Source organism: Triticum aestivum, chromosome 3B, assembly GCF_018294505.1.
Source record: "Triticum aestivum cultivar Chinese Spring chromosome 3B, IWGSC CS RefSeq v2.1, whole genome shotgun sequence".
In the NCBI taxonomy this organism is placed as follows: Eukaryota; Viridiplantae; Streptophyta; class Magnoliopsida; order Poales; family Poaceae; genus Triticum; species Triticum aestivum.
The window spans coordinates 811,306,019-811,328,299 of NC_057801.1; positions in this window are offsets into that span (position 1 = coordinate 811,306,019).

Consider the following 22,281-nt stretch of genomic DNA (forward strand, 5'->3'; position numbering starts at 1 on the left):
TGGTGAGAGGCCATTACACAGGAAGGCTTCGCGGCGCATCGGCCGTTGGTTGCTCGGGTCTCCGTCGCTACTCCTGAGGGCATCGTGTGCAAAGAGGTCGAGGGAGTGGCCCAGCTGCCGGTATCCTCGCGCGCGCGTGTTTCAGGGCATGGCTGCGGAGGGTCGTGGCCTCAGGTATCGCCGATCTACGCGGATGCAAGCTGATAACCACGCCTTTCACCGGGGAGCAATACTGCGGGAGGGGTCGTGGTAGCGGGCGCTCCGTGATGACCGCGAGCATGGGCCGCCGTCACCGCTTGCTGCTCTCCTCTGCTGCACCACGAATGCGAGCGAGGTTCTCCGTCGTCGTTCCTCCATGAATCCGGGAAAGCCAACCCAGCCGCATACGATTTTGGGCTACCCGCCAGTGCTGGTAGTTTCCACGAGCCTGTCCCACCGGCAGAGCTAAACGAGGGCAAAAGGGAGCCGTGGCCCACCGGGAAAATATCTAGTTCTAGCGTGATACGGGCTTTTGGGCCGTTGGATTCTCACATCGGACGGCTCCCAGTAGCAGATACAACATCTCCCAGATTAGAGGTGGGATCTCAGGGTGGGGGGGGGGGGGGGGCAAACAAGAAATATGCATCTTTAGGGGGTCAAATGACTAAACCCTGCTTAATTTAACTCCCTAAAAAAATTCCCTTCGCTAAGTAGGCTACGGCTGGGGGCAGTGGCATCCCCAGACCTGCATGTAGCTCTGCCGATGTCCCAGATGTCGTCCGATCTGAGAATCCGACAACCCAGAAGCCCGTATCACGATAGCACTTGAGTCTTGGTAGCACCAGATACTCTCCTGTGGCCCGCCCAGCACAAAACCGGAGAGTTGCATAGCAGCCTTACTGAATGAGCGTTATGATATATTCAGTCAATGATTCTCCTCATGGTGCTTGTCGCGCGGCTTTCCTCCATGGAGAGGCTGCTTCTCGAGCTCCCCAACACAGTCTAGAAAATGCTGGCCAACCAGCTTGGTGCTTTTCAGAGGTACGCGTCGTGCCTACACCTATTTGCATGCACACATGTTCATGTCCGAATTGAAGTGTCATATTTTGGATGTTTGGATCCGCATAGTTACTTAGTTAGTGAAACTCCCTCTTAAAAGGTAGCTATACACTGAAGATAGGAAATGCACATTTCAGGACAGTAAAATAAACAGCAAACTTTCAATTAGAAAGGTTTTTTTTGGCAAATATAGAATGTTGTCTGGTACATAAGAGCACAAATTTAAAGAACTTCATGATATACTATTTAAAGTTCAGATTATATATTTTCTATGCAAATGAAATTATCAATTTGTGATCATGGAGCAGACATTAAATGTAATGTTCTTCGTTTAGTGAAGATAACTGCATTAAAATATATAGAAATGGTCTATATGTTGTCTGTGTATTGACTATTGACTGAATATTCAACTTGTTACATAGCCCGCCGGTAACTAGCACGGCAACCCGGCGACGGGTGACCCAGGCAATGAGCACAACCGGCAACACAAGCGCTTTGCACAAGTACTTTCTTTTACCAATAATAGTTGCATCTCAGGGCATCATCTTTAGTACTAATGTCTATTGAAATATTACGGCCAGAATAAATAAAAAAAACCTGCTCTTGTTTTCCTTGGCCCTCCCAAAAATTTCTATGTGCCTGCTCCGGAACGGTCATCCGCCGCGCTTGCTGACAACGTAAGGATGCCTTGGATCAGGGGCTTGCAGTAGTGGATTGGCCAGGACCACATCCACGACTGCTTCGCGAACACAACTGCCATATGTATTCCGATATGAGGTGACATTTGTTTTGTCTATCCGCCTGATGTGAGATTATTCACACTTTTCTCAAATGGGCTAGTGCATGAATTATTGGATACACGCGAAATGCTTCTATATGTAAGTTCAGATATTGAGTTATTCAGTTGTGATAATTCAACTGCTCGGAAATATACTGTTTAGTACGATTTCGTGATGCTGCAAAAGGCAATTGAATTTTGTGTAAAGAGAAATGTAATAAAGAAGCCGTAATTTTTCTGAAGGTTTCTTAGTTTAAGGAAACAACAAAATTAACCAATCTACTACCTATGGTGAGCATGAACACACTTTCATACTATGCCTTAATAGTAGGAATATGTATGTTCTCTTTTTTAAAGTTTTCTTAAACTGATTAGTACCCCGTTAAATTATCGTCAAATTTTCAATTTACATGTTTTTATGAGGGCAAGCAGGCTGATATCTCTGTTTTACTCATGACATTTGGGGTGCTCGAAACTTTATTAACTTTTGAGTGAAGAACCGCCTTTGTTTTAAATCACTACCTGGGTGAAAATCCCTACCAAGTATTTGTAGAGAAGCATATGAGAGCTATTAGCTACTAGCAAAAGAAAAATCCAATTGTTGGTAATTTATTTTCGTACGAGTAGATTTATTTCATGTCATGGCTTTTAAGACAATATGACTATTGTTGTTAGTTGCATGGGATGTGGATTCTGTTTTATTGATAATACATTATTAATATTATTTTGTTGCATTTATTTAATAAGTACCTACTAAATAGGATTGAATGACTATATTTCTTCCTATGGTTAGACGTGCATTGCACGTGCACGATTACTAGTATCCATAATGTTGTAGCTTCTATTTTGCCAACCCTAGCGGCACGTCCGTCTACAGGAAATCACCTCGGTCGAATCCCTGACCGATATGGCCATGTGCCCTAGGAGTCCAACCAAGGCTCTCTATGCTCTTGATCGTATTCCCCATCGGATCTGCCATGTGTTGTCACCTCTCGCCGCAGCCAGTCCAGGCCAGCGATGGACACCAACATCGACCATCGCCTTGGAGTCACATTTAATTCTGAGGCATTAGCTGGGCCATGGCATTCTCCTCCCAATGCCTCCTGATTTTTCATGGCGAGCAAGGGGTAAGGATGGTCCGATTGGTGAAGAATCCCATGTTTGATGCAGTATAGTTGAATTGGGTTTCCTCTACTGTTTTGTTGTTGTCTCAAGTCTTGACTGAGTTGGGTGGAACATGCCTATGCTCTGCCCCATACGATTAGTTGGAATATGTTGGATATGTCACAAACTTACTTGCAGACTAACCTCTCTAGGAGGGAAATTTTGGCCATGCATGCTGTCATTGCTAATGTAATAAGGATGCTATCAATATATTAGAACACCGTTGTCATGTGAACAATCGATTTGGATAGACCCAACTTATGTATTAGTGAGAGATCTCGTTATTGCTATGTTATTGACACTTCATATAACTTGTCCAGGTTTGCATTGTTCCTTAGACCATGAGAATATTGCATACCAACATCCCGGATGGATACTTTGGGGTTTACCACATGTCACTCTATAAATGGATGTGAATAAAGGTGACTTACGGGTATACATGAAACGTATGTCTCGGTAGCAATAGTTCAAGAGTAGGATTGGCTCCTCTCGTGATAGAGAGATACTCTTTGGACCCACTCGCTGTTACGGTATCATTATCATCTGGCTAGACACTTGTGATTATGATCACGGGTACCGAAACACGAGTAAAGAACGAAACTGGTAATGAAGATAACCAGTATAGTGATCAAGGAGTTGATCACCCGGATACTGATAATCTCTCCTCGTGTTTCGTAAATGTATCATGAAGTAAAGGGAATGGTATTTGTAAACAAAGGTTCACTACAAAACTTCATGAATACACTGGGGTTAAGAAGGGTGTGCAGATCCTGCTATTAACTATTGACCGGAATGGGTTTCAGGTCATGTTCGCTTATTTCCAAACCTGTAGAGGCACACGCTTAACGAGTTCTAGTCCTGATTGCCGGAGAAACGAGAAATGTGTTAAAAGAGCACCTAAATAGTTTCAGATGGTTCAAGAAGGGTTCTAGGAATTCTGGAAATGTATAACATGGTTTCAGAAAGTCTGGATCTATATATGGAAAGTTTTCGAGGTCATCGAAATGGGTTACAAAGACATCCCAAAAATCCAGGATTTATTTGTGGAAGAAAGTCGTGAAGGGCTGTCATGAGATGAAGACCCCTAGTGGGCCCCACAGGGCCCACATGCGGCCCCGTGACCTATGGCAGGCCCTAGGACAAATAGAAAGGAGGGCTCCCTCTAGAAACACACCAATCCAAAGGGGATCTCTCCTGCATAGCTCCATGCTCTCCCAGTCTAATTGGCCTAAGTATGTAGGCTATTAATTAGATGGGCTCCATCTAATAGAATTAGACTCCTAATTAGATGAGAAGCGCCGTCGGGCTTTCTCTCTATCTAGATTTCACACAGTTCTTCTTCTTGGACGTTGAAACTCTGCCGGAGCTCTGCCGGACTACTACAACGGAACGCGTGGATACCTCGGAGGAGTTGTCTACTTCGACTCTCAACTCGGAGAACTTTCTCGTGGCTGGTAGGTGTAACCTAGTTGCGTGAATTCGTTGTGCTACATAGACTCTTCACAGCTTAGGCAACTCTGCTCGTCGGTGAGTTTGATCGTTACCGCCATCTTCGTAGTGTTCCTAGGTGTGGGCGTGTAGTATACATTTTTTGCGCAACACGTTCCCCTACAATAGACAACGATGGCGACGCAAGTTCCGAGATAAGGCAAAACCCTATGTGTTTTCGATATGTCTTTGGTTGCGCCCAGTAGCAGTATATATAATAGGTGGTATTGTGTCATGGTCAGCAGCTTAAACCAACTTGGATTCTAAGTCATATACTTACCGGACAAGAAATAATTAACTTTTCTGCCAAGACATAAAAAAATAAAATGATAAAAGGAAGTTGCGCCCCTGCAAGGGAACGAACCGGATTTCGATGGACCATTTACGCGCATGTCATGCCTCGCCCCGCCCCGAGCCCAGCCAGGCGAGGCGAACGAGTGCGCGTGTGGTCTTTTATTTCTCTCCTTCACATCTCACTAAGTGTGGTGTACAGAATCCACTATATAAATGATTGAAGGTAAAACCTCTCTGAGAATTGTGTTTGGTCTTCTATTTCTCTCCTTCACATCTCACACCTGCTCAACTTTCTGGGTGGTATTAAACTTTAGAACCACCACTTGCCATTTATTCATGTGTCTAATTTGAGATTTCAGAAATTCTACATGGGATAGGCCCATTATTTATAAAAAGTTGAAGGAAAAACCTCTCCGAGAATGGCGGAAAGAAGACAGAGGTCCTATTCAGCGCTTACAACACGGTTCGCATTGTTGGCACTCGCACGCCACACGTAGCGGGCCGGCGTGAACGAAAAAAATGCAGAGTTATTAGTGAGACGTGGGACTCGAACTCCAGTAGTCAAGGTCACTGCCCACACGCGCTAAGTTTGATTTACTGATTAGAACAGGAAACACCCCTATTTGACCCTTCTTTCAGTACACACATTAAATATATAGTAGTATTATATACCCACTATAAAATATTTGAATAACGAAAAACATAAATTGGAAAAGGCATTAACAAATACCATGAATTTAAAAAAATATCAAAATTATCAAAAGGTTTGTACCAATTGAAAAAAGTTTGCAAAAATGGAACACCTTCATGAATTTGGAAAAAGTTCATCGAATTTGAAAAACGTTCAACAAATTTGAAAAAATTCATGGAATTTGAAAAATGGTCATCGAATTTCGAAAAAGGTTTAGTGAGGTTTAAAAATTTCAACCGACTTTGAAAAAAGTTCATTGCTTTTTAAAAAAGTTCATTAAATTTGAAAAAGTTCATGGTTTTGAAAAAAAACATGCATTTTGAAAAAGAACAAAGTTCATCTATTTGAAGAAAAATGTTCACGAATTAAAAAAAGAAAAAAGGACAGAGAAAAACCAAAAAGAAAAAACAAAGAGAAAAAGGAAAGGAAAGGAAAAAAAGAGAAGAAGGGAAAAAAGGGGGGAAAACATCAATGTAATCATGTCGTGTTGAGGTGGGTAGGTGGTTATCGCATATTAAACAAAACTCGCATGCCGCGGGTTTGATTTACTGTTGGTTGTTCTTTTTTCCGTTTTTAGAAAACAGAGAAAAGAAAGATAATGGGCCGGCCCAACCAACGAGAGGGGGGGGGGGGGGGGGGCGTACGCCTCTCTCTCATGGCTAAACAACCATTTGGGGAGCAAAGAAAAAAGGGTCGCGGGTGTGCAGTACCTGGAATTTCGTGCCCTTTTCTAGTGCTCCGCCTGCCACTACCGCAAGACAGAGAGCACGCCACCCATAACTCAACCCTCTCGATGAGGACCCTTCATGGACAGCCGCCAACTGTTGTCGTGCACACAAGTGGAGCACCCGGTAGGGCGAGGTTGGGCGTCTGCCCTACCTTGATTTCATAAGTAATCTTTTATACCCGTATGCCTACCATCATTTGCTGGCTCGCTGATTCTCGTTTTTTTTTTGAGTAACTGCTGACTCTCCTTAGATGGAAAAAAATGCTGAAAAGAGAAAAGGGCCACGCAAACATGCTAATTGGGCCTATGGCACGCCCAGCGACGCATGCAGCCCCGCTATTTGGGCCTAATCCCCAGCCCCCAGCGATAGCTGAGTGACGGCTACGACCAAGCGGACGACGCGGCGGCGCCAGCTTCAATCCTCCTGGGATGTTGCCTCCTGCCTGTCGTGCTCCTCCGATGCACTGGCTGCTGCGCGCTTGCTAGATAGGCTGGGCTTTGGTCGCTGGCTTGCTGCTGCTTAGCGCTTGACTGCTTTGCATTGCTGCAATGCTATGTAATGTTGTTGCTTGCTGCTGCTAACCTGCTGATTTTGCTGTTCAGGCTAGGGAGTGGACGTACCATGATGATTGAGGAAATTGATGATCATTCGATCATTGAGGACTTGAAAAGAGGCATGGAGGCAACAAATGGCGCAGTATTTTGATCTGTCTCAGTATGTCACACAATCAATTATTCTTTGTCTTTATTACATTGCATTTTATTAATTATTTATGTGTATTCGTCGTATGGATGTTTCTAAAAATTGTCGTATCCCGTATCCTCATATCCGTATCACCGTGTCTGTGTCCATGTATGGATGCTGTGTAGGCTATGACACAAGTCGCTCATTAAAATCAAGTGAATTCCGCGGAAGAAGAGAATTACTTGTTACAGTGCTTAAGAGTCCGCCCGCCCTTAATATTATTTCTGGTCCTCCGCCACTGGTCGTGCATAGGCCACGAAAGCCGCATCACGTAGGTGTTTGGCTGATGCGACACTAGTTCGCCCACACAAGCACACTGGGGTTGCCCCCCCCCCCCCCCCCACCCCCCTTGCCAAAGAGCTTCTGGTATTGTCCACCGCACCTGATGATGGAGCAAGGGCGAACAACCGCGGAGATGAGAGATGAGAGACACTTCTACGTCGAGTCCTGCTGCACGTACCACACCCGACCCGCCATTTACCTCACAGCGCACGAAGAAATTTTCGCGCGCAACCTTGCTGCCCCCACGATGCTTACACAAATTGAGTGCACCCCTCAAGGTGCTTCTCCCCCTCCTCGTCTTGCCGTCTTCGCTTCCTCCTCTAAAACCTCAACTGCTGCTACATCCTATCCACCTTGAGGTGCGTTCGTGCCTAGACGCGGGCGAGTGAATGGTTCCTTTTTATGACGAGGACGCACTGCAACCGGCCACTCCGCTCCGCAATACGTCTGACGATCAAACGGCCAAAGACGCATTCTCTCAAACTCTATAAAATTTAGATGTTCAATTTTTATCATTTGGGATAGAGAAAGGAAAGATGTTATTTACTAATAAGGCAATGCCTATTATATATGGAAGGCACATGTGTATATTTGGTAAGAAATGTTATTTGGTAATAAGGCATGATTACTATATATGGAAGTCATGCTTGCATGTTATAAATGGAACAAAATAAACAAATTCATGAATTTCCTATAAACATATTGAAAAGGAAGGTTAAAAAATCGTTTTAACAATACTTTTTTGAGAAGTAGGTTATATATTTAGAACATTATGCATGGAATGGACGGTTCAGATTAAATAGGACCCAGATAATTCCGAACATTCAGATTTTAAGCATGTCACCCCGAACATTTTTTCATGCCAACTCTAGTTGATGCGTGGTGGCAATTTTAGTTGTTAAAACAAGGCAACTTTGTCTCAATTCATTTTTTTATTAGGAAATTGCCATGGTTGCCAACATCGCGTGAACTAAAGTTGTCATGAAAAACGTTCGGGTTGCCATGCTGATAATCCGAACGTTCGGAATTTATCATTTCCATAAGTTTTTCTACTAAGTGGTAAGAGGAACCATCTTGAAACTGCTTTTCTTGGAATTACATACTATATTGTCATTTCATACAAAGTAGTTTGTAACAGTGGTGCTTCAATCAAAAGAAATAAAGGATAACGCTCAATGGACTCCAGGCATGGTTATCTCTAATTACTCTCCCAGTGATTTGACTGCCGGAAACAGCAAGATCTCCCTCCTAATTTATCCCCTACACCCTGATTTTACATGCAGTAGGTGAGATAGCTCCCCCCACTAAACTGAATTAAACAAAACAATCACCGGAAAAACAAAGAGAAGTGAACTCGACATTGCTTGGGACAGCCAGGATTCATTCAACATAAATTAGTTCCATGAAAGGAACAAAATAACAAAAACTAGTGGTCGACATATGAGTATATGACCATTTTTTCATACATATGGAAAGATGAAGTCTTGCACACTAGTACATCACATCGAACAACGAAGACTAGCTAGAAACCTAATCTCAGCTAGCTTACCATGCACTGACTGACACAATTAAGAAAGAACGGAAATGAACTTCTTCTACAACAACCAACTAGGATAGAGCGTTGACACTTGTCAACATGATCGAGAAATAATCGGACCCTACAGATCGAAGCTAGCTAGAGCTTGAGAGTCAAGTCTATGTTGCTGGCGGTCTCCTCCTTTTTCTTCAACTCATTAATGCCATGATCGCGGCCGTTACCACTGCCGCTGCCGCTTCCGCCAGCCTGCGAGATCCCGTTCACCGCCGGCGCGGCCTCGGGGAAGGCCGATATGGGGGCCCTGGAAGACGCGCCATAGCCGTAAGCCTCCGGACGATACATCGGGCGGTGGGCGCCGGCGAGACGCGCGAGCCCGGCCAGGTACGGCTGGGGCGCCGCGCTCCACCCGGGGTGGTGCATCTGCATCCCATAGAACGGCGCCGTGGCCGAGCCCCGGCCGAGGAATGACCTGCCGGCGGCGGAATAGGGCCAGGCGGTGGCGTAGCGGAGGTGGTGGTCCGCCGGGCCGTACAGGCCAGCAGCAGGGTCGCCGCCTCGCCCCGCGGCGGCGCGCTTGGCGATGGAGCGCTCGCGCTTGTGCGCGTTCTGGTGGCCGCCCAGCGCCTGCGACGTGTAGAACTTACGCTGGCAGTAGTTGCACTTGAACGTGCGGCGGTTCTCGCCGCCGGCGACCACCACCGCCGCCTTCGGCTCGACTGACGGCCCCGCCGCCACGACCAACTCTTTCCCCTTGGCCTCCGCGGCGGCGTTCTCCCCGAGACCGAGAGCGCCGACGAGGTTCAGCTCCAGCGACGGCGCCGACAGCGCCTCATTGGCCGGCTGCACCTCCTCCCCCTCACCTTTCACCGCCTCCATGGACGCGGTTCGGGAGCTGTGCCCCATTAATGGTTCTGCTGTTTGGTGTTCCTTGGCACAGGAGTTGAGTTCTTGGATGGGATCTGGGCTTGTCAACTTATACAAGGGATCGGAGCGGGGGGGAGGGGTCAAACGCGGAGATGATGTGATTGGCATGCAAGTTCACTTGCCAAATGTGAAGATTGCGCGAGATCACAGGCTGGAGTTTAATGTGGTCGAGATCACGGCCTTAATTCGTATGTAGTAATTGCGGCGTCCATATCCCTTCTGTCACTCTTTCATACTTTCCATACTTGCACAGATCAGATACGATGTCTCCAGTTTTGAACTGGATGTCTTCACGTCGGGCTTCAACTTATTGTTTCTCCTATTTTAGTTTTCCAAGGATAGGTACGAATTTATTGAATGTTTAATTCGCATGGATGTGGACAATGGTTTCAGGATTTGGTACGCTATCACTGGCGGCACGGCATCCAAGAGAAAAAAATTCGGGTCATATATGGTATCTTTTTCTTTTTTGCTAGAAAATTTTCAGGGCCAGATGCTGCATAAGAGTACAAAGATTTTTATTTTTTGGCTCCTGATCAGCAGGCAACACCAGAAAATTACCCACCTCGATTGTTTCTCCTAGCATGGCGGCGGAGGCGATGAGCGAAGGGGGGGGGGGGGGGGGCGCTATGGCAAGGCGGTTGCACCTACCACCATTAATGGCCGTCTGGCCAGCATTAATGGCAACTTAGGGTTAAATACTCCCCACCCCCACCCCTACCTCTCCTCCTCATCTCTCGCCCACATCCACAACCCACGAGCTCCTCTCACGGCCAAAATTGGTGAGCGAGATGGTGGGGAGTTCGAGTCGTAGGTCGAGGGCAAGGAGGGCGTGCCCGCGCATCAGGTGGTGGCGCTGCTGATCCTCGCACGATAGCCGCCGATTCCAGTGGCGCAGTTGCCAGAGATCGATGCGGCGGCGACACCGGAGGCGCAGGCGAAGATCCAGCGGGTGGTGCGGGAGCGCTTCTCCGACTGTTCCAAGTGGCCCGACATCTGCATGGAGATCATCCGGTCCGTGTCGTTTGCGGATGTCGCGCAGCTAGTCAGCGACGATGGGGGGGGGGGGAGGGTGGATTATGACATGTTGTTCTGCGCGATTCATGAGGCGGAGTCGTCGGATCTAGGCTAAGCGGCGAGGTGGGCGAGGATCAAGACAAGGAACCCGTCCAACATTCGGCCTCCGTCGGTGTTGGAAATTGACAACATCCCATGGGAATTTTTGCCGCCGGGGGTCTGCTCCTCTCGTGTCCCCTGAAGATCAGCGCTCCCGACGGGCGTGCATTGTGGAGGCCACCTGGTCCGCGCGCACGTTGTGCAAGGGGCGGGCTGCGGAGATGCAGCCTAGATCCACCGCTATGGCCGGGAGATCTCGAGGAGGTGCCACCTCTCCACAATAAGGTACAATCTACCCACATCAGGAAACATAGGACCGGTGTTGTTGAAAATGGTGATTCAGTTGGTTTTTTGGGTGGGGCAGTTAATAGTGAGATTAATTTGAGGGTTGTTCCTCGGTTAAGGTTGATTGGTTCTTTTTCGAGTACTCCAGATTTTATTAGATCTTCATGTAATTCGCCAATTCCAGTGAGGTCTATGGTCGACAGCGAGCTCGCTTTTTCGAGGGCGGGTTCTTCAGTTTCACACCAATCGCTGCGAGCGAAAGGGCCTTCGCCTATGCCAGCGGCGTTGATCAAAGGATGAGTGGTCCAATTGAAGATGGCTTTCGGAAATACGTGTCCTAGGAAGGATGTACGGTTGGATGAGGGGGTAGCGGATTTCTTTGGGCAGTTGTGTGTGATTTCGTCCCCACGCTGCCACCCCCAACCTCATATGCATCTTGTCAAGCCCTCAAAACCTGGCTATGCCATCCCAGAGCTCTTCTGGGCAAGGAGCGATATGTTTCAATCAAGTAATTTCACAGTAGAAGATTGCTGTCCAGTGCCACATCGTGGTCGATTTGACGTTGTACCCATGAAATTTAAGCCAACGGTGGAGGGTTTTTTGCTGGATCTGGAACGTTTGCAGAAGTTGTGCAGATAGGTATGGAGAACCGTGGAAAGGAGGCTCAGCGCCATCGGCATCTGCAGCCGGTGAAGAAGACCATCCCCACATAGGATGGCAAGGCCTCATCGTCAACATTTGTTGTCCCCGTCAAGCCTACTCCACGAGGGTCCTAGAAGCCGGCAGGGGTGGCGAAGCAAGCTTTTGTGGCACAGGTGCCTCCTCTACTCCGACTGCCCCAGCCTCAACTCTAACCCCAACCCCTTTGGTACAACCCTTTGATTCCAAATATATGGACATGACATGCTTCAACTGAAGTTGGCCGAGACACTATGTGGGAAATTGCATTGAGCCCAAAAAATGCTTCATCCATGCTAGTAATCATAATGTAAACTACTGTATGGCTTGGGCTCGGCCGCAACCTACAACTACTTATTTTGGCAGTCCTGCTGCAGGGCTTGGTTTCTACCATGTGTATATTCCTGTTGCGGCTAAATCTAGTTGGCTGAATTACAAAAAATTACTCGGTCCTGCAACTAGTCAAAGGTGAAGTTTCTACTTAGAGTTGTTGGTTCAGTTGAAAGGTATATTCTGCAAAAACAAAGAGTGGCCGCGGCCGTGGCAAATCAAGGAATTGGAGGAGAATTTTTTTCCTTAAGATTTCCCCATGGAAAAATGTTGTGGATCTGATCAATTCCCAGCTGTTAACCTGCCAGTTGATGGGGTCTCTGTCAAGATTTGTGAGTGGAAAGGGATGTTGAATGAGTTTGGAGAGCTAACAGAAGCTTGGGCACAGATTGAGGGGATTCCCTCAAAGTGGTGTGCATGGAAGGTTTTTGCTCAAATGGCAGTGTGCTTTGGAATCCTTGTGGATGTGGACTGGAATGGTATCCTTAAAAGTTTCTATGAAATCATAAGGTTAATGTTGCTTGCAGAGACCTTGAAAAAATTACTTTGGAGAGGCTAGTGGAGATGAAAAAGAAACTATACCTGCTTTTCTTTTTCGTGGAGGTGTTTGAGTAGCATGGTGAAGATTCTAATCGAGAAGATGATCATCCTGACACCGATAATCAGAAAGGAAACAAGGAGGACAATGAAAATGGTCCTTCTGGCAAAGATCAAATGGATGAGGATGGAGAGGAATCTATTGATGACTTGGACAGAGCTAACTTCCCTACCAAGCAAAAAACTCATGCATCTTCAAGAAAAACCAATAAGACACCGTCTGCTTCTGCAGCTGAATTTCACCCAATGAACATTATGGACTCTGTTCATGATAGCTTTGTGCAGGAAATCAGGAACCAAACCCCCAGGGAAGAAGATAGTAATGAGGTGGAGGAAGGAGGTATCGTTCCTTGTTCATAAAAGGTGATATTTGATGAAATGGATATTGTTCCTATGGCATTACATCTGGAATACTGCAATGAACATCTTAGCAAAGTTGAAATGGATGAATACAAGGGGGGAGAGGAAGTTATGGCGACTGAACTTCAATGCTTACCTAAAGATTTAGTTGTGGCAATTGGTTCTGTTAAGAGATCCTTGTTGGAATCCTTGGAAAATGCTGATCCAGATAGGGAAAAGAAGCCTAATCTGGAAAAAAACTTCATCATGGGGTCCTGTCTTGGTGAACAGACGAGGAACTAGGAATCATGGGAAAGTGAAGATCATGGATAAGGCTGCTGCGTATATGCAGAAGAAAAACTTGGATATACCCACCACTTTCAGAGGTAAATCTTTTGCTACTCTTGATACAGATGCTCTTGCTTCTCAATCTGTCATGGTGGGCATTTGCATTGGCGATAGTAGGGAAGAGCGTAATGATATCATCTTAGATTTGATTAATGGAGAAAAAATGAAGTGCCTTCAATTTGCATATATGAATCCGGAGATTGTTCTCCCTGGATCACTTGATATTGATTTAGATAGTTATGTTTTCCCTCTAATTGTAATTCCGTTCTAGACTCCAGGACATGGGGCGTTGTCGTTCTTGATTTAGATAGTCCAGCTATTCATACAAAAAATCAGCCTTGTGGCTTGTCGCATCCATTTAGAGTTAAATTATAGGTGCTTTCTGGAATGTTTGAGGGCTTGGTTAACATGGTAAATTGCAGTGCCTTGCTGATTTTGTGAACAATAATCATGTTGATTTTGTTGGTTTCCTTGAAACCAAAAGAGAAAATATGGATGCTAGTTTACTCAATAGTATTGCTAGCACTAATGATTTTAATTGGCATGTATTTCCCTCATTGAGAAACAAGGTTATTGAACCAATAGGAGAACCTACAAAATCCTTGTGAACAGTACCTGCACACCCAAGATCAAATACTTGCACCCAACATGGGCAAGAGGGTTGTCAATCCCCTTGAACTCGTTACTTGCAAGGATCAAATCGGGTAGTGATAGATGGATAAATTGCAAACAAAAGAAAAGTAAATAAATTGTAGCAAGGTATTTTTGCTTTTAGTAATATGATAAAGATAGACCCGGGGGCCATAGTTTTCACCAGAGGCTTCTCTGTTGAATAAATAGCATACGGTGGGTAGACAAATTATTGTTCGGCAATTGATAGAAAAGCGCATACTTATGACGTTATCCATGGCAATGATCATGTATATAGGCATCACATCCCGTGACAAGGAGACCAAAAAGATTGTACATCTACTACTATTATGCCACTTCGAGAGTGCTTCTATAATTGCTTCTCTATGTATTAAGTACATAACAAATAGAGTAATGTATGAAGTATGATAACATGATGTAGACATAGTAAAATAAAGCAATATGATTAAAACCCATCATTTTACCCTTAATAACAACAATACAAATGCGTGCCTTGCTACCCTTTCTGTCACTGGGTGAGGACACCGCAAGATTGAACCCATTACAAAAAACCTCTCCCACTAAAGATAAATCAATTTAGTGGCCAAACCAAATGGATAGATCGGAGAGAAATACAAAGCTATAACAATCATGCATAATAAAGTTCAGAAATGACTCAATTACTTTCGATGAATAATCTGATCATAAATCACCAATTTATCGGATCCCAACAAACACACACAAAAGAAGATTACATCAGATAGAACTCCATGGAGACCATGGAGAATTTTGTATTGAAGATCAGAGAGAAAGAAGAAGCCATCTACCTACTAGCAATGGACCCGTAGGTCTATGGTAAACTACTCACACATCATTGGAGGTGCCACAAGGATGAGGTAGAAGCCCTCCATGATCGATTCCCACTCTGGCAGAGTACCATAAAAGGCCTCGAGATGGGATCGCAAAAGAATAGAAGATTGCGGCGGCGGAAAAAGTGTTTCAAGTGGCTCTCTGTTGGTTTGGGAATATTTAGGTATTTATAGTGCTGGAATTAGGTCAAACAGAGCTATGCGGGACCCACAAGCTCAGGGGGTGCGCCGGGTGAGCTCGTTGCTCTCCCATAGATCTTCAGGCCTCCTCCCTAATGTTCTAGTGTCCCTTCTGGTGCAAAAAAACCACTGTAAAGTTTCATCGTGTTTGGAATCCATTTGGTATTGATTTTTTGAATAGCCAAAAGAAGCAAAAAATAGCAACAGGTACTCGACACTGAGTTAATAGGTTAGTCCCAAAAATATTATAAAATTGCATATAAAGTATCCAAGGTTGGTAATATAATATCATGAAACAATGAAAAATTATAGATACGTTGGAGATGTACCATTCTGCTCTTCACATTGTGCATGTAAAATTTGTGTTGGACAAGTTTCTCCATGCATGACACCCGTTTCAAATGGAAAAGGCAGGGGGCTTCCTATGTGAAGTTGCCAAAAGAATTGTATGTATGTTCTAGAAAGATAGCTTAGCATTATGTGCTCTAGTATGATAGAAGTTAGATAATTTTCCCATCATCTCTGCCATACATAGATGTTTATTGTTAAAAGAAAATTGTAGTATTGTGAAACATTAAATTCATACATATTTTCTATGAATATTTCAATTAATGCATACCAATGAAGGAACATTAGATAAGTCCTCATGCAAATAAAAAGCTGTAATTTATTAATTTATACGACACCTTACATATGATCTTCAATAAATGTACTTATTCCAATTAATTTTCTATGGTGCCAGAAAATTATTCATAATAGCATTCTCTCAACAAAAAGGTGCACGTCAAGGGACGCCCTTTCGATTGTGTCAAATAACCCTTTGGTGATGATGGATTTCCTTTGTGTCAAATAAAGAGAATGATTAAACTTTTCAGTGTGTCCATGTAAAACATGCCAAAAAGGTAATCACCAAGCATAATGGAAAATGATGAGTTTTACTTTAGGACATGGAAAATTAATAAGATTTGTGCAGGAAGATGAATGGATCAGCTAGACCATCGAGCAAGCACAAAATTAGTTCAATGCCTCAAATATTCAAAGATACGATACATGAATATGGGAAATTATATGGCCCACATTAATACTAAGCCAATTGTGAAAACAAATGGCGAATCAAGCAAAAGATTTGATTTGCAATATATTTTCTTTTATTGTGGCAATCATCTTTAAATGTGCTCATTTTTTATTTTCTTGTCTGTACATAGAAATTTATTGCTATGTGGTCCTACCGTGGGTGCTTTTACATGCAACACCTGATTTTTGCACATAACGTGTTGGGTGAGTGTGAGATGCTAGTTTGATGCAACATGCCGCAAAATGGGCGGATACTATCGCACCGAGACACAAATTTGAACATTGGTTTGCTAAACCTTTTTTGCGCATGCAGTATTTGAATAAGCAAATCAGGCACCCTCGAAAATAAAAATCACACACCAACAAAAATCCAAAAAAATAGATTTCCCTGTCAAATCCAATCCATGGGAGAGTTTTCGGATGAAATGCAAATATACATTACAATACATTCTTCCGAGGTAACTTGAATGATATGCCTCGGGGCAGACCAAACTCCGGTTTCAACACAAATTCCGTTTCACAAAGTAGCCTTCTAAATTACTCGGAAGTGTTGTACTGAAATGGAATCCAAGTTATCCCATACATATGGATTTTCCTCATCTACTATGATAGATACGGTCGATTTAAAATCATTGGATGGACAACGACTATGGTTCTTTCCGTTTCCAATTCTTAGGATGATTTTCGGAGCATGCAGTACCATTGTTAGCAAAGTTGAGTTCCGGTTCCCCATCAAATTCGATTTGGCGATGAACCTGAGTCCTTCTTCGACAGTTGATGGGCCATTGATGTGCGTGGGACAATGATACGTCTCCAACGTATCTATAATTTTTGATTGCTCCATGCTATATTATCTACTGTTTTAGGCAATATTAGGCTTTATTTTCCACTTTTATATTACTTTTGGGACTAAGCTATTAACCGGAGGCCCAACCCAGATTTTTTGTTTTATGCCTATTTCAGTGTTTCGAGGAAAAGGAATATCAGACGGAGTCAAAACGGAACAAAATCAACTGGAGAAGTTATTTTTGGAAGGAAAGCCACCCGATGGACTTGGAGTGCATGTCAGGGAAGAAGGGAGGTGCCCACGAGGGTGGGGGGCATGCCCACCCCCTTGGGGCGTGCCCCCCTGCCTCGTGGCCCCCCTTCGGTCCACCGACGCACTTCTTTCACCCATATATACCTACGTACCCTAAAACTTCCAGAACAAAAGATAGATTGGGAGTTCCGCCGCTGCAAGCCTCTGTAGCCACCAAAAACCTCCTGGGAGCCCTTTCTGGCGCCCTGCCGGAGGGGGATCCCATCACCGGTGGCCATCTTCATCATCCCGGTGCTATCCATGATGAGGAGGGAGTAGTTCAGCCTCAGGGCTGAGGGTATGTACCAGTAGCTATGTGTTTGATCTCTCTCTCTCTCTCTCTCGTGTTCCTCTATGGCACGATCTTGATGTATCCCGAGCTTTGCTATTGTAGTTGGATCTTATGATGTTTCTCCCCCTCTACTCTCTTGTGATGAATTGCGTTTCCCCTTTTAAGTTATTTTACCAGATTGAGTCTTTTATGAGAACACTTGATGTATGTCTTGCCGTGATTATCTGTGGTGACAATGGGATATCATGTGCCACTTGATGTATGTTTTGGTGATCAACTTGTGGGTTTCGTGACATTGGGAACCTATGCATAGGGGTTGGCACACGTTCTTGACTCTCTGGTAGAAACTTTGGGGCACTCTTTGAAGTACTTTTATGTTGGTTGGATGAATCTGAGATTATGTGATGCACATCGTATAATCATGCCCACGGATACTTGAGGTGACAATGGAATATCTAGGTGACATTAGGGTTTTGGTTGATTTGTGTCTTAAGGTGTTATTCTAGTACGAACTCTTGGATAGATTGATCCGAAAGAATAACTTTGAGGTGGTTTCGTACCCTACCATAATCTCTACGTTTGTTATCCGCTATTAGTGGATTTGGAGTGACTCTTTGTTGCATGTTGAGGGATTGTTATACGATCTACCTATGTTATTATTGTTGAGAGAACTTGCACTAGTGAAAGTATGAACCTTAGGCCTTGTTTCCTATCATTGCAATACCGTTTACGCTCACTTTTATCATTAGTTACCTTGCTGTTTTTATTATTTCAGATTACAAATACCTTTATCTACTATCTATTTTGCACTTGTATCACCATCTCTTCGCCGAACTAGTGCACCTATACAATTTGCCATTGTATTGGGTGTGTTGGGGACACAAGAGACTTTTTGTTATTTGGTTGCAGGGTTGTTTGAGAGAGACCATCTTCATCCTATGCCTCCCACGGATTGATAAACCTTAGGTCATCCACTTGAGGGAAATTTGCTACTGTCCTACAAACCTGTGCACTTGCAGGCCCAACAACGTCTACAAGAAGAAGGTTGTGTAGTAGACATCAGACAACTAGTGGGATGCATGCATGAACGTGGGTGACCTTGTTCGTCTATCCCCACCATGCGCTACACTAATTTTGGTGTATTCCTTCACCACACCTATTGCCATGCCAATGGCCACTTGGTGCATGCTAATCATGCAATTATGGGGGAAGTGTTATCTCATATCAGGAGCCATATTGCCACACTGTTACTCCCTCTTCAGAATGTGCAACAAGTAAGGCAACTTAATCGCCCCTTCATCTCTATTGGCTCCCCATGCTGTAGTGTGTGCCTGGCAATTATGGCTATTTCCAAGCCGAATTCTTCGGTGAAACATGCCCAACGAGTTCTTACGATGCAACTGGGAATTTGTCCTCCAACGGATACCTCCATGCGTGATAACCTTGCTTGGTATGCATTGCTATTTGCCGAGTTAATGGTGGAGTGGAAAATCAAGGCAATTGCATCACTCTTTGCCATTCCCACCCCATAGGCGGCGTATGTCGATAGAGGATCTCATATCCAATATAAAGTTTTAGATCCTATACACAGCAAGGTTCATCTATGTCCCCTACAACTAAGGAGTCTACTCACACATGGGAATAACAAACATCATGGGAATGGTGATGGTACACATGAATGAATCATGAAATTAACACACAAGACGCTCGTCTTGTGTGTGTTTTTTACCTGCAAAAAAACACATACAAGACGACCCACTACGGTTTCTAATGTTACAACAAGATGGAGGTGTGGATGTGGATGATGATGATGGTGAGGACGATAGTAGTGATGGTGTTGATGCCCCCTTGCGCGTGATGGTGAAGATGGTGATCTCCTCCTTGTCAATCCCTCCTCCGGATGACTTCGGAGGCTAGGGTTCTATCTTCTAGATGTGCTTCTGGTGTGTATGTTCGTCTGGTCCCCGATCCAACTTCACTGTGTGGATGTTCTGGATGAGGCGGAGGTGTTGGCTCTTGATACGACCACACATATGAGCGGGTGGGCGCGCTTGTATGCTAGGGCGACTTTTTCTCTGAAACCGCCATGTGGACTTCTCCTTTGTCCTTCTGCTTCATTCTTTTTATGGTAGTCAATTATCACACTGAGTAACATGATTCCACTATACTTTCTGAGGTTTCCTTCCATAGGACTTGTTTACCATGTCATGTGAAAACATGTTTAGTTTCCCTTGATTAAGAGATTAATGTTCTGTACGTATGTTTAGTTCCCTTAATTTAGAATGAAATACAAAATAAAGCAGCATGTTGCCTAATGTTCTCGAAACAGGCTTTCGCCCCGCTTTATAAATAAGGTGGTGTGGTGGCCCTCTTACAAAGCCGATCCCAAGATAACCAGCAAACAAACCAAAAGAAAATACATGAAGAATTGAACACACAACCACACTATACCCTAGCACAAGTAAGCTCCACGACAAAGCCCTAGGAGGGAGAACGGAGCCAAGCATCATGGAAACTTCTTCAGGAAGATAGCAACGCCCACAAAAGGCACCATTATCGGCAATGAGGCACAGAACTTTCGCTCGGCAACTCACCCATGCCACCATGAGGTGCCCAAGACTAGCACAACAAAATAAAGTCCCCAGATCCAGATCAGATCTTCACCACTGAGAAGACTGAGAGGACGCCCGTGCCACCCGTCTCACCCCTCCTGTCGCCCATACGAGCAAGTTAGGGAGTTACCGCTACCATGAGGTTGCCCACCGAAGAGCCAACCATGTGGATCGCCACCCTCACAGCCATGTCCAAGTCATCACCAGCCGCCCACATCACGCTGTACCCACCATGGTAGGAGGGGTAAAAGTGGCTCCTTTCACTTCTAGCTTGTCATCAGCCATGAAGTCTGGATCAACACCACCATAGTAGGGGCGTCGACACGTGCCTCCAGCCGCCCCGGTGGACTGGGGGCGGGGCACAACTCCGTGACAACTGACGACCGCCGGTGAACACGCTCGCACGACGCCATATTGATACATCTCTGACGTATCTACTTTTCCAAAGGCTTTTCTCTTGTTTTGGACTCTAATTTGCATGATTCGAATGAAACTAACCCCGGACTAACGCTGTTTTCAGCAGAACTACCATGGTGTTGTTTTTGTGCAGAAATAAAAGTTCTCGGAATGGAACGAAACTTTTATATCAACAATAAGAATTTCCGGAGCCAAGACCTACAGGAGAGGGGCACCTGGGTGGGCACAACCCACCATGGCGCACCCTCCTCTCCTGGCATGTGCAGGTGCGTTGTACCCACCTGGTGGCCCCACAAACGACCCCCCTGATACTATAAAATCATATATTTCCAGGAAAAAAATCAGGGAGAAAGAATAATCGTGATCCACGACACGAAGCCACCGCCAAGCCCCGTTCTTCCTCGGGAGGGGAGATCTGGAGTCCATTTGGGGCTCCGGAGAGGGGGTCTTCATTCTTTGTCATCACCAATGCATCTCCATCGCCAATTCCATGATGCTCCCCATCGGGAGTGACTAATTCCTTCGTAGGCTCGCTGGTCGGTGAGGAGTTGGATCAGATTCATCATGTAATCGAGTTATTTTTGTTAGGGCCTGATCCCTAGTATCCACTATGTTCTTAGATTGATGTTGCTATGACTTTGCTATGCTTAATGCTTGTCACTTTGGGCCCGGGTGCCATGATTTCAGATCTGAACCGTTTATGAATTCATCATTATATCCATGTGTTAGATCCGATCTTGCAAGTTATAGTCACCTACTATGTGTTATGACCTGACAACCCCGGATTCACAACAACCGAGCCCACTCTTGGTGATGACCGTAGTCTGAGGAGTTCATGTATTCACTATGTGTTAATGCTTTGTTCCGATTCTCTATTAAAAGGAGGCCTTAATATCCTTTAGTTTCCAATATGGACCCCGCTGCCACGGGAGGGTAGGACAAAAGATGTCATGCAAGTTCTTTTAATAAAGCACGTATGACTATTTATGGAGTACATGCCTACATTATATAGATGAACTAGAGCTAGTGCCGTATCGCCCTAGGTTATAACTGTCACATGATGAATATCATCCAACAAGTCACTGATCCAACGCCTACGAATTTATCTTATATTGTTCTTGTTGGGGAACGTAGCAGAAATTCAAAATTTTCCTACGAGTCACCAAGATCTATCTATGGAGAGACTAGCAACGAGGGGAAGGAGAGTGCATCTACATACCCTTGTAGATCGCTAAGCGGAAGTGTTCAAGAGAACCGGGTAATCCTGCAGGGCTTCGCCAAGCACCGTGTGATCCAAATCACCGGAGATCCTAGTGCCGAACGGACGGCACCTCCGCGTTCAACACACGTAGAGCCCGGTGACGTCTCCCATGCCTTGATCCAGCAAGGAGAGAGGGAGAGGTTGAGTAAGACTCCATCCAGCAGCAGCACAACGGCATGGTGGTGATGGAGGAGCGTGGCAATCCTGCAGGGCTTCGCCAAGCACCGCGTGAGAGGAGGAGGACTTGGGAGAGGGGGAGGGCTGCACTAGAACTTGGGTAAAGCTCCCATGCGCCTCCCCACTATATATAGGGGTGGAGGGGGCTGGTTTCTTGCCCCCAAGTCCATTGGGGCGTTGGCAAAGGTGGGAGGAAAGAAATCCCATCATTTCCTTCCCCAACGATTGTTATCCCCCTTTTTTAGGGATCTTGATCTTATCCCTTTGGGATATGATCTTATTCCTTCTAAGGGGGGATCTTGGTGTGCCTTGACCAGGGGTGTGGGGCCT